The sequence below is a fragment of the Apteryx mantelli genome, chromosome 4 (genome assembly GCF_036417845.1).
Source record: "Apteryx mantelli isolate bAptMan1 chromosome 4, bAptMan1.hap1, whole genome shotgun sequence".
Taxonomy (NCBI): domain Eukaryota; kingdom Metazoa; phylum Chordata; class Aves; order Apterygiformes; family Apterygidae; genus Apteryx; species Apteryx mantelli.
Window position 1 is genome coordinate 54858570 of NC_089981.1, and position 14967 is coordinate 54873536.

Here is a 14967-nt window from a genome sequence, read left to right on the forward strand (position 1 = left end):
GTTTATTTTTGCAGCAGTTACAACAGTTACAACAGTAAGTATTACAATAAGACATATGTGATTGTAGATGTGGCTGTAGTTACAATGACACCAAAAATGAATATTCCTCAAGGTTCCAGTGGTAGAAGAAATACTGAAGGTATGAAATGGTTTTCCTATAATTTAGCTTAAGCAATCACTATCCAATTTAGTTTTCTGTAGTAATGAAGAGTTACACAAGAGGGAGCTAAGATCTGATATTTTAAGTCCCTTTCCCTGTTCTCTTTTTCATCCAAAATTTACATAAGAAAAAAAAACACATAATCATAGCATGTGCTGTATTTAGATAATTTCATATAAAAAAAGTGATGAAGGTCTTGAGCCTTTTTAATGTTTTGCAGAAGATACTTAATATTTATCTAGTTATTTTGTCAAAAACATTTATCAAGTATTTTAGTATTCTTGAGGTGACTATTTTAACACCTTTCTGCTTTATTTGCAGATAGAAAGACTGAGGCAGAAAAATTACTTTGTGAATAAGGACTAGTCAACTAATTTAGGAACCAGTTCTAGCATCTCCAGCTGAAATCCGTTACACTCATTCAAAATTGGTTTAAAAAATGAAGGTATACAGCTCTTTGGCCACATTTTTTCTGATAGAATTGTCTAAGAGTTGATGTGCCCAGGTTCTGGCATTATAAATAATCCTAATTTTCAAAGGCTATGGGTGATGTCCTGTCTTGAATTAAGTAAATGGCAAAAACTCTTTTGTCATAAGGAGAGCCAGGCTTACACTGCATTTTTCATCCAGCAGGTAATATACACATGTATTTGTACACACACACATTCTTTCTCACTGTACATACATATGTTTATATTTTCATTTGGAAGGGAAAAAAGTTTGAGCCCCTAAATTTAGCAAGGGGTTTTGTGAATTTTGGAAGCTGTTCCAGAAATTAGAGCTTTAAAAAAGGCTTTAAAAAGTCAAATGTTTGCTAACATTCTCATTTCAGTAACCACTGAGAACAGTTGTGTTTGAATCAACCAGAAACTCAGCCAGAGGAAGCAGAAACAAGCTACTTCAATAAGCACAGCCAAATCATGAGAAGCAGGGAAAAAAGAACTTACTCTTAAGTACCTCTCCCTGAAAAAACTCAGAACTTGGTGGGAAAGAGTGTAAGTGTCTCATTCTGGCCATACAAGGGCTGATATTTGCACTGAAGAAATATTTTAGGTATTTTCTTTAGGGCTGGAGACAGACAGACCCAAGATAGCACTAGGCTGTTGATATTTCTGAGCCCACCACTACTTCTGATACCTTCAAATGCTAGCTAGAATAAATCAATCTCCTGTGAGCAGGTTTCAAGTTTACTTCATTATCTGGAATTCCATTATAAAATAAAAAATTGAAAATGACTGAAAGTAACAAGATTTGTTGAGTAGGTTTGAGAAATCTGAAAAACCCTTGTACCACACTGAAGAGAGATGTGATTTCTTTCAAGCCACATACTTTCTGGGAAACCGGCATGTGAAATTTAAGGAGAACAGCTTAGCTACTGATGATACCTGACACACTGGTCAACTCAACTCAATTTAGAGGCTTTGTGTTGTAGACGCTTGATGTTTCCAAGCATGGCTGAAGCTGAGGATTTATTCTTGGCACTCAGCATGACTCAGCATTTTGCACTTATAATGCATTTCATTTTACCTTAATAGCACTAGTAGGAAGGTTGTTTTTTCTTTTCTGGTCCTCTCTCATTTCCAGTTCTTGTGCTTCAGTGCTTGAATGGTCTGAAACTGGTAATTTGCCTGTGGTAGAATGATTTAACAGCTAGATGTCATTTTCGCACATTGTCTTTAACCCTAAAACACAGAATTTAAAATAAAGGTGTTACAATACCCCCAGCAAGGACAATGTTATTAAGCTGTTCCTCAATGCAGAAAATTCTTCAATGAAACTAAAACATCGATCTGTATATTAAGGTGCAACAGCTACCTTTAAAATAAATGCAGAGTTGAACAAGTTGCCTAAAGAAAGACATGGGCTTTCATATCTGCTGCTTAACACCACAGTTGACTTACTGAGTTAAAGTATAGACTGATATTACCATAAATAGCACAATTACAGATGTATATTTTAGTGACATCATAGACTGTGGCTCAGATTAAGCAATATATAAGCAAGGCAGACCATCTTACATTGCCCCAGATGCAAATAATAAATGAAGACTGGTGACAAGCATCTCAGTAGCTCACAACGAAAGTATTACATTAGAAGTTAAAAAATATAAGAATTGTCTTGCTTCCTACTTTGATAGTAACATTAAAAGCAACAAAGATATCGAGAAAGAAAAGAGTCAACCTGGAAAGGCAGGAGTTGCATTCTGTGTTTTAAATATGGTTTAATTAATGGAAAGCTGAAAATTAAAAGACTAAAGCTAATTTGCAAATCAGTGATGTATTTTACTACCTTAACATACATGTGCCACAGCTGGGAATCTAAAAGCCTAAATATATCCCAAAGTCCAAGAAATACTTCAGAGAATTCAAAACACTGTCCTGTAAGTCACTTGACAATGAATATTCCTAGTATCTCTGTTAAATATTAAACTTGAATATTTTCCATGTGAGGCATGTCTTTTACTAATCTGATTACAAGACTAACCAAAAGTATGCTCTTGTTTAACAATACTAGAGAAAAACTTAGAAGGTTTTTTAGTAGCTCTATGAACAGTAGCCTACAGTAGGCAGGAACACTGATCAGTGCTTTGTTGACACCCTAGGTAATACTGATAATTCAGGAGAAGTAGTCTCAAGGTGGATATATAATCTTTTATACCCCTCAATTGTCCTAGACTGCTCCACTTCTCAGAGAAGATATTCACACCAGTCTTTGTTTCTATTCAGGATAGCAATTCTGTTTAGGTTTTTACTTTCAAGAAATACAGACCAAAAATAGTTTGAAATCCTAACGTGAGAGATTTATTTAATAGCAATTTACAATAGTTTCTCACTGTTTCTTTTGATTTGATACTGGGTGCTTCTATTTTATACTTTAAAAAGGGCTTGAGTGCCCAAAAGTCTATCATCTGTTTTTTTTCCACCTACACCAGTTGGTCTTAAAAGAGCTATTACCTACCAGACTGGTCAAAGGATATGGATAGGATAATTACAGTTACACTGCCACTACTGTACATAATTGCTTGTGTTTGTGTCTTGCAAAGATACAAGCTTATTTGGAAAACTGGGCCTTAGCTGCTGCTGCACAGCTCTGTCCACATCAGCAAAGGATTGCAGACTTCCCCAGCAAGTTCTCAAGGTGTCTCTTACATGTCCACTTGTTCTCTAAACACAGGGACAACAATAGCTTGTTCAGTCTCAAGAACAGGCTTCTGGGTAGAGCAAAATGGTTATTGCTTCCAATTTAGAGGGCAAAAAAAAAAAAAAAAAAAAAGAAAGGGAAGAAAGATGCAGTATCATACCTATAACACAGCTGTAAGCCAGAAAAAAAGAATAATAGTTTCTTCTAAAGCAAAGGTCTATAGCAGAGCTCAGGAGAAAAAAAAAATCTTCTCTTCCTCCTACTTCTTCTCACTCCATTTTATTTTTAAATTGTACTTAAGATCAGCTCCTTTTTCAACACATCCCCTTTATAAACTTCTTGGTAGTTAAAGGAGAAATAGATTTTTTTTCTCACAGCTGGCTCCCCCTAATATCCTGTAAATCCCAGAACTCAGGGCAGATAATAGAAATTTTAATTTCCTTTCTTTCCAACGTGTAGGCAAGTAGAGACTGCATTTAGAGATTTTTGGAATGTTTCTGGTAGGATACTTTGATTTTGAAGTTTCAAATAATTAAATCCTTGAAGGGTTGGAAATTTGAAGTAAAAGCTTCATATTGATATAATTTTGGACATGGAAATGAAATCAAGATTCCCTGATACTATTCCACATTTATAGAACACTTAAGATCTGAAGTGCTTCACAAACTATATATAGTACTTAGCTCACCTGCTGAAGTCTTGAATAGCACTAGATAGCACGAAAGTATTGACTTGAGCAGATCCCATGGCAGAAGTTAGATAGGACACTGAGGATCATATCTAGTGCTGCAGAACTTGTCACAAAGGACAAGATTCTAGTTTTTCATTGCTGACTTAACAAATTGTACCATGTTGTGAAAGTAGTGAGAGAGAGGCAAAATGCTTTCTTTTGATTTATGTTTGGCAACACATTAGTTTTCATAGATTCATGGAGTTTAAACACAGAAATTAGATTAGATTGTCCATAGTCTGATGTCTTGTGTATCATAATCCTGTGATTTATGTACTAAGGGTATAACTTGTGTTTAATAAAAGCAAAACTAGTGTTTAGCTAAAGTACAGTTTCCCAGAAAGCATCAAGTCTTGATTTAAAGACATCAAGAATCCATTACTCTCAAAAGTTAATCACTTTCACTGTCAAAGATGGACACCTCAATTCATACTCAGTGGCCTAGCTTTGGCTTCCAGTCATTTGTTTTTGTTGTAACTGTCCTCAAGATCAAGTAGCCCTTTTGTACCTGATATTTTCCCCCGATAAAGGTAGTATTCACTGTTGTTGGACTAGTTCCCACTCTTTTCTGATAACCTAAAAGGACTGAGCTCTTTATGTCTTGGCAGACTTCTCAGCCAAAAAAGAATTTATCAAGCCTAATGCTACTTAGTTTTAAGAGCACTTCCAGATACCAACCAAAATGATACATCCAAAGATACATCCGTGTCATTTTAAATGGTGATTTTAAAGGAAATACCAAAAGCTAAAATAAGAATGCTAAAGTTATAAAAGGGAACACTGGGCATTTTTATTGGTAAAGTGAAAATTAGGAGGCATTTTTATGTTTACCTTTACACATAAATTGCCTCTTCTTCCAAGTTGGCACATCTGGGCAGGCATATATTCTAGATACCTTGAGAATGTAAAATTTGAAGAGTGAGAAGTTTAGGTGCTTCTAGGTTTGGATGAAAGCTGAGTGGGGGTTTTTAAGGTTGCTGTTTTGTACTTGTGCCTGAAGTGGGATTTCTGGTGGAATGCAGTTAGCCAAGTCTTATATTAGTCACCCGAGGCCTTGCTCAGATGTGTCGCAGCATATTTGAACTAGGAGCTCTTCTGAAATCTTTAGAAGTTTAACTCCAGATCCAAATCTTGCTGTAAGCTCCCTTGACTTTGGATTTCTCCTTTTCAATCAGCGTGGGAAGGAGAGATGGTAAAGCAAGCTGTGTATGGAAAATTAAAATGAGAACAAAAGCCTGTCCAAATTATGCAACGAGGATCATTATGCCATAAAATTGCTCTTCAAATGTGGTTGTCAGCGGAAGATATTAAGATTTCAACAGTTATTTTCTTGATGAAGACTTAATTTCTTGCATAAAAAGGTTTTTAAGCTTACAGCTATGCCTACACAATTAGTGTCCTTTGGTTTTTAGAATCAGAGTTTGAAGGGTGCTAAAAGATTTGACTATAATAGAAGTATTTTCCTTCATTACAGAGTTGTTGTCTCAAACTGCTTCCGCAATAGACTTATATTTTAGATAATTTACAAATGTAATGTATCATTAGATACAATGATCACTAGATCATTTTGGAATGGCATTTACACAGCTGAAGGTAGCAGCCTCAGTACAGGCTTGAGGCTCATGTTGTTAAAATAATTTACATCTCAACTCAGTTTTGCTACATTTAGGATTAGAGTTAGGGTTGGACAAGAACAAACTGTAACTAAATTTCATCTGCAGATTCAAAGGAGGATTTTTTGTCCGCTGGAATAGAGAAGAGAACAGAACTCACAGGTTCCCTTTTTAACTCCATTCTTTGTTTTTTCCCATGAAATGGGGTTTTCTTGTATGCAGTGAGGCAGAAATTAGCTGTTCCAACATATCAGCAATGAGTAAATTTGAGGAAATAAAATATGTAGATGATATTCACGATGTTGCTATTGTACTTTAGGTCCACACAGTGCATAGTGATGTACATGTCACTGGAGGGCTCTGTTGTGCATGTCTGTAGTCAAAGAGCACCCTTCAAGCTAGGAAAGTTTGGCACCTGATGTTCCGTGGTTTTAAGCAAACCTATGCTGAAGAGCACACACCGGCTTTTCTTCCTCAGTTTTCCCTCTGGTCATCCCATACTGATTTGTTACATATTTGTTTGTTGTGGGGTTGTTATGGCACCCCAGTGGGATAGGAACCCTTGCCTCTCTTTCTAACTCTATTGTTTTCCTGCTGTGTGATCCTGAGCTGTGTGATCTTTACAGTTGCTTTAACCTAATTTCTTTACACAAATTCACAATTTTTTTTCTTCCTAGAGAAAAGATAATTGTATACTATTCACTGTTGTTATTTTTGTTACTTATTCTTCTTTTTTGTTCTTCTCTTTCCTTTTAAACATTTATATTACAGATGTGCGTGCTAGCCTTAGCGGGCATTTGAGCCTCATGCTACTTACATGCTACACAAATCCAGTAAAAGACAGAACCTATTAGAAAAAACTTGAAATCCAAATAGACAAGACAATATGTTTCATAAAGGAAAAGAGGCACAAGATGGCCATCTTAGAGATGGCTTCTCTAAGAAGGTCAGTGGCTAAGATAAGAATAGAATACAGGTCTCTTGAAATTCAATCCCACTACCTACCCACTAACCTATGCAACCTCTTCTTTATAAAGTAGCAGTAATTCTAACTGGATAGAAACAGTGGCACTGTGTGACTTAGACTTATGTTTCTCCTTATAGGGCCTGATCCTATTTCCTTTGTAATAAGTACAAAGACCTCTAATGGCTCCTGAGTCCAGCTCATACTGAAGAGCAAATAGGTAAAGGGAGCATACTTCACATACGCTTACTCAAACAATTCAACATCAAGTATATTTTCACAAATCAGGATTGGTTAATGAATGTGATGGGGACAAAACACCAGACACTCCAGTTAGACAATGCAACTGGTTTAAGAGATCATAGTATAACTTTTTATCATCCCTGTTCGGATCTGAATAGTCTACTGACAAACTTTTAGGAAAAACACTGGTATGGCACAGAAACTCTGTTATCTACTGCATAATAATAAAAATGCACAGTGTTATTGTAGGTGGCAGTAAAAAGATCAGAGTTATTACTTTTCATTTTCATTACAGTTACTTTTACAAATGGCACCGTGATAGGGGTTACACATGAATGTAGTTAGAAACAGCTCTGCTACCTATGGAGTAAAGCCACAATTCTGAAATCTCTTACATATACAGCCACCTTTCTATTATCTGTGGGTGGATCTTACCCATTTTGCACACTAAGCATGCTGTGAGTGCAGAGAAGCGCAAGTCAGCCTTTTGTGTACTAACAGTGGAAGTGGAGCTCTGTAGAGCCTGGTGTGGGTATGTCTGGTGTGGCCATATGTGACCCAGCCTCGGCACAAGGTCGCTAGAAAGCAGTACCACACTACCATGGCTATACAGCTTCCAGACCCCAGCTGATATACATATAGGTGGCATGCTTCATTGTGTGAACTTACAGGCTTTGGGAATATCTGCATTTCACAGTTAAGTGTTCAGTGATTAATCTTTTCTTCATTACATTCTCACTGTATATTCTTCTAGCCTTATTACTGAGTATTATATTATGTATGTTTTAATTGCTTTATCTCATTCCTCATGACCTTAAACAACAGAGAACTGACCATATTTATTGTTAATGCTGTCAGCAATCTTATTAAAATGATCAACTTAAAATTCCAGGCAGTAGAACTGTTTATTTTGCAGGACTGGAACTAAGTGTTTCCTCATCTATTATTTTCAATTATTTTAGAAGAAAACTTGAAAGATATTTGAAAGGGACTAAATACATTTAGAATGATAGCCTAAGAGAAGGCAGCAACTCAGAAGAAAGTAGAGAAGACCTGACACAGCTAACAGAGGCAGATAAGAGCCTATTACTGTATACTTCAATTTCCTCTATTGCTTGTGATCCCTGGAATTTGGTGCTGTTTTTTCCACATGTCCAAATACCTCCATTTTTGGAATCACCATATTAGTTTCTTTTCCACAGCTTTATTCTAGCAAACTAGCTCTAACCTGTTATTGATATATTATTTTTAAATTTATTTTATTTTTAGCTACTTATTTTTGCTCCTAAAAATACACATAAGATTAGCACTCTTCTAGGAAAGGCTAAGGTACTTCTGCTTTTGTGTCTCATGACTATCCTTCATTTTAGATTCTTACTGCATCTGAAAAAAATTACCTGCCTTCCACTTGAAGACATTCACACTGGTGTCAAGATATGTCAAGATTTTTTACTGTGCCACCTCCAGTGAAAGGCTGTCAAGGTGAAAACACTACGTGTCATTCTAGCTTCCCACGCTTCATCCAATTTTAATTTACTTTTAAATTGCCACAATCTCTTATGAGTACTGAATTCTATAAAGTAAATGTTTATAATCCCTTATTCCTTCAAAAATAAAAGATAAAGGAATACATCAAGATAAATAAATGCTGCACTTCAAGACTGTGATATTTGCAACTGTTTTGGGTGGAAAGAAAAAGCAAAAATGAGAAATTTCAAATAGACTGTGAACTGCACATACTATCAGAGGAAATTTTTCCAGTGCCAGGAATAGAAGAGCAGAGTCCACGAGTTCCAATGTCACAGCTGCAGGACTACTCTTCCCCTTTTTAGATTAAACAGTTTTCCCTATGCTAGTCAGATATTTCTTTAAAGGGCCTGAATCCTGTAATCCTCAAACAAGTACAACTTTCCTTGTTCACATTTTAGAGGAAACAAAGTTATTTGCATATTATTGCATAAGCACATTAGTTCTTTCATTTGGTTTCAATTTTTCATAAATACACAAACTCTCAGGATGGCTAAATGAAGAACAAAGAATAATTATTAGAATATGAAGAAATTCTTGTTTCATTAATTTCTATATCCATTTACTTATAGCTTTATGAGAGATTTTCACGTAGCTAGAGATATTGAACTCCCTCCATTGACTGTGCACAAAAATATCAGTTTAAAAACCTGCAAAGATCAAACAATTCCTACATTAGTTATGTTAGCTGCAGAAAAACCACCACCCCTGAAGCTGATTTCCTGCTTGAAAAACCATAAGCTAATTGCAGAACAAAAGCTACAATTTGAGAGGTTCTCCACCTTTAGCAGTTACTGAGTTAAAGCATATCTGATGCAGAACAGCTTGTAAACCTTTTGCACGTTTTGTGAAGAAGATACTCTGGTTGCTGTATGCTGTTAATACTGCTTTATGTGATAATATAGCATGAAGCAAAGCAAGCTCCATCCTTTCATGTCAACATTTTCAGTTTTAGCTGCTCCAAAGAGCATGTATTTGAGTACAGAGTAGGCAGTTGCTTTTTCAGTCAACTGTCATCTTTACCAAGCCACTTTCCACCTGCTGCTTATTTGAAAAATTAAAATACTTCCCACTCTCTCCAAGTCAGTTACCAAGATTCAGACATGTGGTGCCAGGATAATGTCTTTTACCTGATCGATACTGAAAAGAACAATGTGAAGAGAGCAACAGGTAACTTGTGGTAATTATCAGATTTATTTATTTTTAGTTAAAATATATTCATTGCTACTTATTATTTATTAACTGGTGATGATGACTCCTTGTTATTTATTCATTTTCCAAAGTCAAATGTTCGGTATATTTAAGGCCCAAATTAAACTGATGTTTTTTCATAATTAGAATGAGGAAGACTAATTAATAAAAATAGCTCAGACTGTAAGACCTAAAAATACATTTTCACATAACTGTTTCAGTACCCTCGGTGCTAACTTTCTAAAAGTAGTTAGGCAATACTGTGTTCAGTGCTGCTATGCCTATGCGTTGTTGATGCTAGCTTCATTCTCAAACATGGTAAGACGCCCTTAAGCCCAGACCTTCCAACTATCCACACTAAAGGCCTCTTATTCTAACCCCCAGGAACTGTGCTGAATGCTGGGGCCTGAAGACAGTCCTGTTGCTCTGCCAGCTGCCCTGGTCCCCTCCCCAACACGTGCTTGAAACTTGTCTGCGTGTTAAAGGCTTGAGCACAGGAAGCCAAGCAGAAGTAACTCCACAGCTTGCTGTTCCTGACTTTCTGTCCTTCTGTATTTCACTTGCTGTGCCTGTGAACTACAGTCTCATGAAGGAGAAAAGAAGATTGCTTCATAGGAAAGCTCTGTCAGAAAACCAAGAAGCATCATGCAGCCAGCTGAGGGACAGGTACACAAATAAGATGCAATCCTATTTGAAGGGGTTACATGGCTGCAGGTGCTCAAAATGATCTTAAGGGCAACCTAAAAGTTAGCTAGGTCAGCACCTTATAGTTTAGTTTCTAGCACTAAGACTTGGGCTCCTAAGTTAAATAGCTTTCATAAAGTTGAATGGAATAGTACTTAACAATGTGTGTTCTTAGAAGCTCTTTGAATTTAAATGCCATTTTGACTAATTAGGCATTTAACTCAAAATATCTAGGACCTGATGCACAGCAATAGTCAGCACTAAGGATAATCGGTGTATTCACTGAGAGGTACCCTGGAGATCTAGATTTGCACCTCATGTCTACAGAAAACTGAAATATCCAGAGCTACTGTCACTTTTGAAAACAAAGGTCAGATGTAGATTTAAGTTTTTAAATGCTCTGACTTCATCCATTTAAGGACTTTCAAAGCTTTTGGGGGTGGATACACAAACATTTCTCTCATCTATTTTTGTTCTTGCTCTTTCTGTTTATTATCAATTATTGGCCTAATTAACTTGTAAATCAAGCACAACTTCATTAAAATCCTTGTAGCTCTGTAATATTCTGAGAGGTGTAAGAGAAAGTAAAATAAAGCCTAAATGTCTTTCTTTAAATATATACATGTATATAAACACACACACATATATAAGCATTTCATTTTAAGTAAAAAAGATTCATAAAAACTTGACAAAATAATGGTGGACTTTAATATTGTATAGCCATGATTTTATACAAGTTATAACAAAACTTTTTGAAACAACATTAGATACCTGATATTAGTAAAGTCAAATAAGTTGATTTATACCAGGCAGGAGCAGAACTTTAATATAGTCCTAATAGGCCCAGAAAAATATAACTCTAAGACGAGGTTCTCTGTCAAGTGACTTAAATCCCTATATCATACAATAAGCAGAGATCAGTTAGGATCTTCATTTAGTTCTATTGCAAATATTTTCTTATCATGGAGGTTTCACTATAGCAAGTAAATTCCCATATACTTTCTGTATAGCAACTTCCCTTCTAAGAGTTCAAAGCATTACACAAATAACACGTGCCATTCTTGTAGAAATGCACCCTTCTTCAGAACTAAGGATGGCAGCAAGACTGGTGTAAATCTTGCTTTTTCTCAGCCAGATTTAAAAATGCTGGCTTCTCTTCTTATCCTGGCAGAACTGCTGTCCTTTGAATCTTGTTACCCTAGACAACTGTTATAGTTTGCTGACAGGACAACCCGAAGAGCTCCTAGGACGATTAGAGGAACAAAGAGCATGCACTGCAAGAGGAAACTAAAAGAATTTTGCTCATATGTAAAAGAGAACAAATACAATTATTGTTTAGAAACACATCAGTTAGAGAAAACCTCAAGAGATAAAGTAGGAGATTATTTAGATGAAGGCTAATGATAGTCAAGAAACTGGTAGGTATATGTGGCTATGAATACATTTAGGTTGTAAATTAGAAGAAAATTTCTAACCATCAAGAAACTAAGGTTCCAAAATAGCCTTACAGTAGGAGTAATGAGGCAAATAACCTCACTGGCTTTAGGATGGCACTTTATAACTTTTTGAAAGCCATTGCACAGTTGCCTATAAAAGGGAACTAGACTGAGTGACTCAGAAATAATTTCTAATCCTATGTTTCCAAATTCCACTTCTTTGTTTGGGGTTGGGGGGTGGGGGGGGGAGAGAAAGGTTTATATAGAAAACTGAATCATTAATTTAATGTCAGATTTTAGAAGGAGAAATAAATTAAAGGAGAAATAAGGAATTTAGGGCCACAAAAACAACTAAGGGACTGCAGCATCTCTTATACAAGAAGAGGCTGAGGGAGGGGACTGTTTAGCTTGGAGAAGAGAAGGCTCAGGGGGGCCTTATCAATGTGTATAAATATCTGATGGGAGGATGTAAAGAGGATGGGGCCAGACTCTTCTCAGTGGTGCTCAATGACAGGATAAGAGACAATGGCCACAAATTTAAACACAGGAAATTCCAATCGAGCATAAGAAAACGCTTCTTCACAGTGAGGGTGGTTGAACACAGGGACAGGTAGCCCAGAGAGGTTGTGGAGTCTCCAGCCCTGGAGATATTCAAAACCTGACTCAACATGGTCCTGGACAACCTGCTCTAGGTGACCCTGCTTGAGCAGAGGGGTTGGACTAGATGATCTCCAGAGGTCCCTTCCAACCCCCACTATTCTGTGTTTCCGTGATTCTGTGATTCTGTGAAGGTAATATGTTTATATTTTCAGCCATCTAAGCATAAATATGGAGAATGAGAGGAGTAAGAGAATGTACAGGCTAGGTTTCAACTGCAAATAAATACACTACAGTAATAACAAGGCAGTGGCTTTTATTATTTCATGCCTGCGAAATATATAGCTATACTTTCTGAGTGTTGTAGGAAGGAATTTTAACAGTACTGTCCACTTCATATGTATTATGAAGTACATATACATTAAGTTTCTATATAGGTGAGTAGGCTTCCTAAATGATATATATTAGTGGGGAAAGGTGGAAAACTTGCAGGTGGCTATTCAGATCACCTAAAATTGGATAGCAATTTGACTCCTAACACAGATTGTCTGAGTAGCCCCTTAGGAGTGCCCTCCTTCTGTCATTGACTGCAGAGCCTTCACGTAGCCTTCCAAATTGGGTACCTAATATTAAGAGTGGGAATAATCCTGCTTCCTTGTGTTATATGAAGTCTATACTTCACAGAAGTATAGAATAAGCAAAGCTCCTGCCCTGAGGATCTTATGAGGACAAGACACTGCCTTTCAAACACTTAGGTTAGTCTATAAACAGACTTTGCACAAGATTAGCCATTTCCAGTATGGCTCCAATTATTTTTTATAAAACCAGTTAAATCTGTACAGTACTACATTAAAACTAGATCCTCTTCTGCAACTATTTTCATACCAACATTACTACATGCATACTTGGAGGTGGAGTTTTTATACGCTGCTACAATTATCATTTATGTATATAGTCAAATAATGCAAATAAGGCAACTCATCTATGTTACTGTTTGCAGAATCAGAGTTCTTGTTTATTGGTAATCTTTCTTCCTTCATTAATTAAAAAAGATTTTAAAGGCCTGTTTCCTAAGAAATAACATCCTTTTATAGGAGTGCTTGCAACTTAAAAATCTGCTTGTCTTTAGTTTTAACTAACCAGCACTGGAAGAATGGGATGAAAAAGATTAACTTTGTTTTTTTAAGTGTTCTTTGCTGAAAATTAAGTTATGTCAAGTTCTGTCAGGTACAGGTTAGTCAGGCAGTTCCTACCAATTATGTTATGCTTTATACAACAATGGAGAAGAAACAAACATTAAAATTACATGAAGTAAAACCTCTGAGATAACAGGGACAGTAAAAGGTGAGTCATCTAAATTTATTTCTAATTCATTTTTTAAGTTAGCTAGAAACTAAATCAATTGATTTCCTTAAACATAGATAAATGTTTATGCTGCCCTTGCTTATGTGTCTCTTAAGTGGCATTTCATGCCAAAGTTTACTTGCTAAAAACTATAAGATAATGAATAAGTGAAAGGAAAACAAATTTCACTTTTATCACCAGGAATGTCATTCAAATCTGCATGTAGTTGTGTCATTTGATATATGGGTGTTGTCTCTGCACAGGACTTTATTTTTCTTCCTCTTTCTTGTTCCCTAATGGGAAATGTGCCTCTAGGGCCAGCATTCAGGAGGGAATGGAATTTCCATCCAGCAACATTTCTCTGAAACAACTATCAGCTTTTGAATCTCCCCATTTCTGCTGGTAATGGAATCCCACATATAGACAGACAGTCTACACTAATGATTTTAGTTGCCTCCAGCACTACTTATGACTAAGTGCAAACCTTCTCTTCTTCCTCACTATCCCCCACCCTGCGGAACTACAAGCCAAAAAGATAACCAAGCCTTTTTCTTCTCAGGACTTCTTCACAGTGGAGCTCATTATACATAAAGACATGAACACTTCCTTTGAGAGGCAGCATAAAAATATCAACTCTACCTGTGTGCTCAGGAGCTATAACTCCAGCACAAGTATGTGTATCCAAGCTAGCACTGAGTTGCTCCCAATTATCTTTGCGCTGTGATGGCAAGAAGGGAAGAAGTTGATACACTTTTTAAAATCTGGATACACATCCTATTACTTTTTCATGTTATATATTGCACAATGCCACCCAGTGTTGCCAGAGTATAAAAGACTACTCTCAGAAACTTCTTCATTTCAGAAAAATTTTGAGAAATTCAAATATTCAGAGAAATTACAGTATGAGCACTCTTATTGTGCAAACATTTAACCAAGAAGAAAGTCTGCCTGTTTTTTAAGTTAAGTTAATCATACTCTGGTAATGCAGTGCAATACAAGTTCTACCCAGGGTACACTCTACTGTGAGTGTGCCATTCCTCATGTGCATGAGCTCGGAAAGTTTTTCAAGCACCTCTTGACTCCTCATGCATTGCCCCAAGGATAAATGGTGGGTTGCTTCTGCTGAGCTTCAATTTTGGCTATTGTAGACTCTTAATTCATGTAACAATACTTGAATTTTTTAGTTAGCTAGGCTAGCAAAGATATTTTTTCCTTCTTTTTTCCCCCAATTGATTTTCCTGCTTATTTACTAAAAAGTACTCCTTAGGTTTTTAGGCTGCCTAGATTTACCTACTGCTTTGTGTGCAGACATTCTAAATGCCTGACTGCCTGAGAGA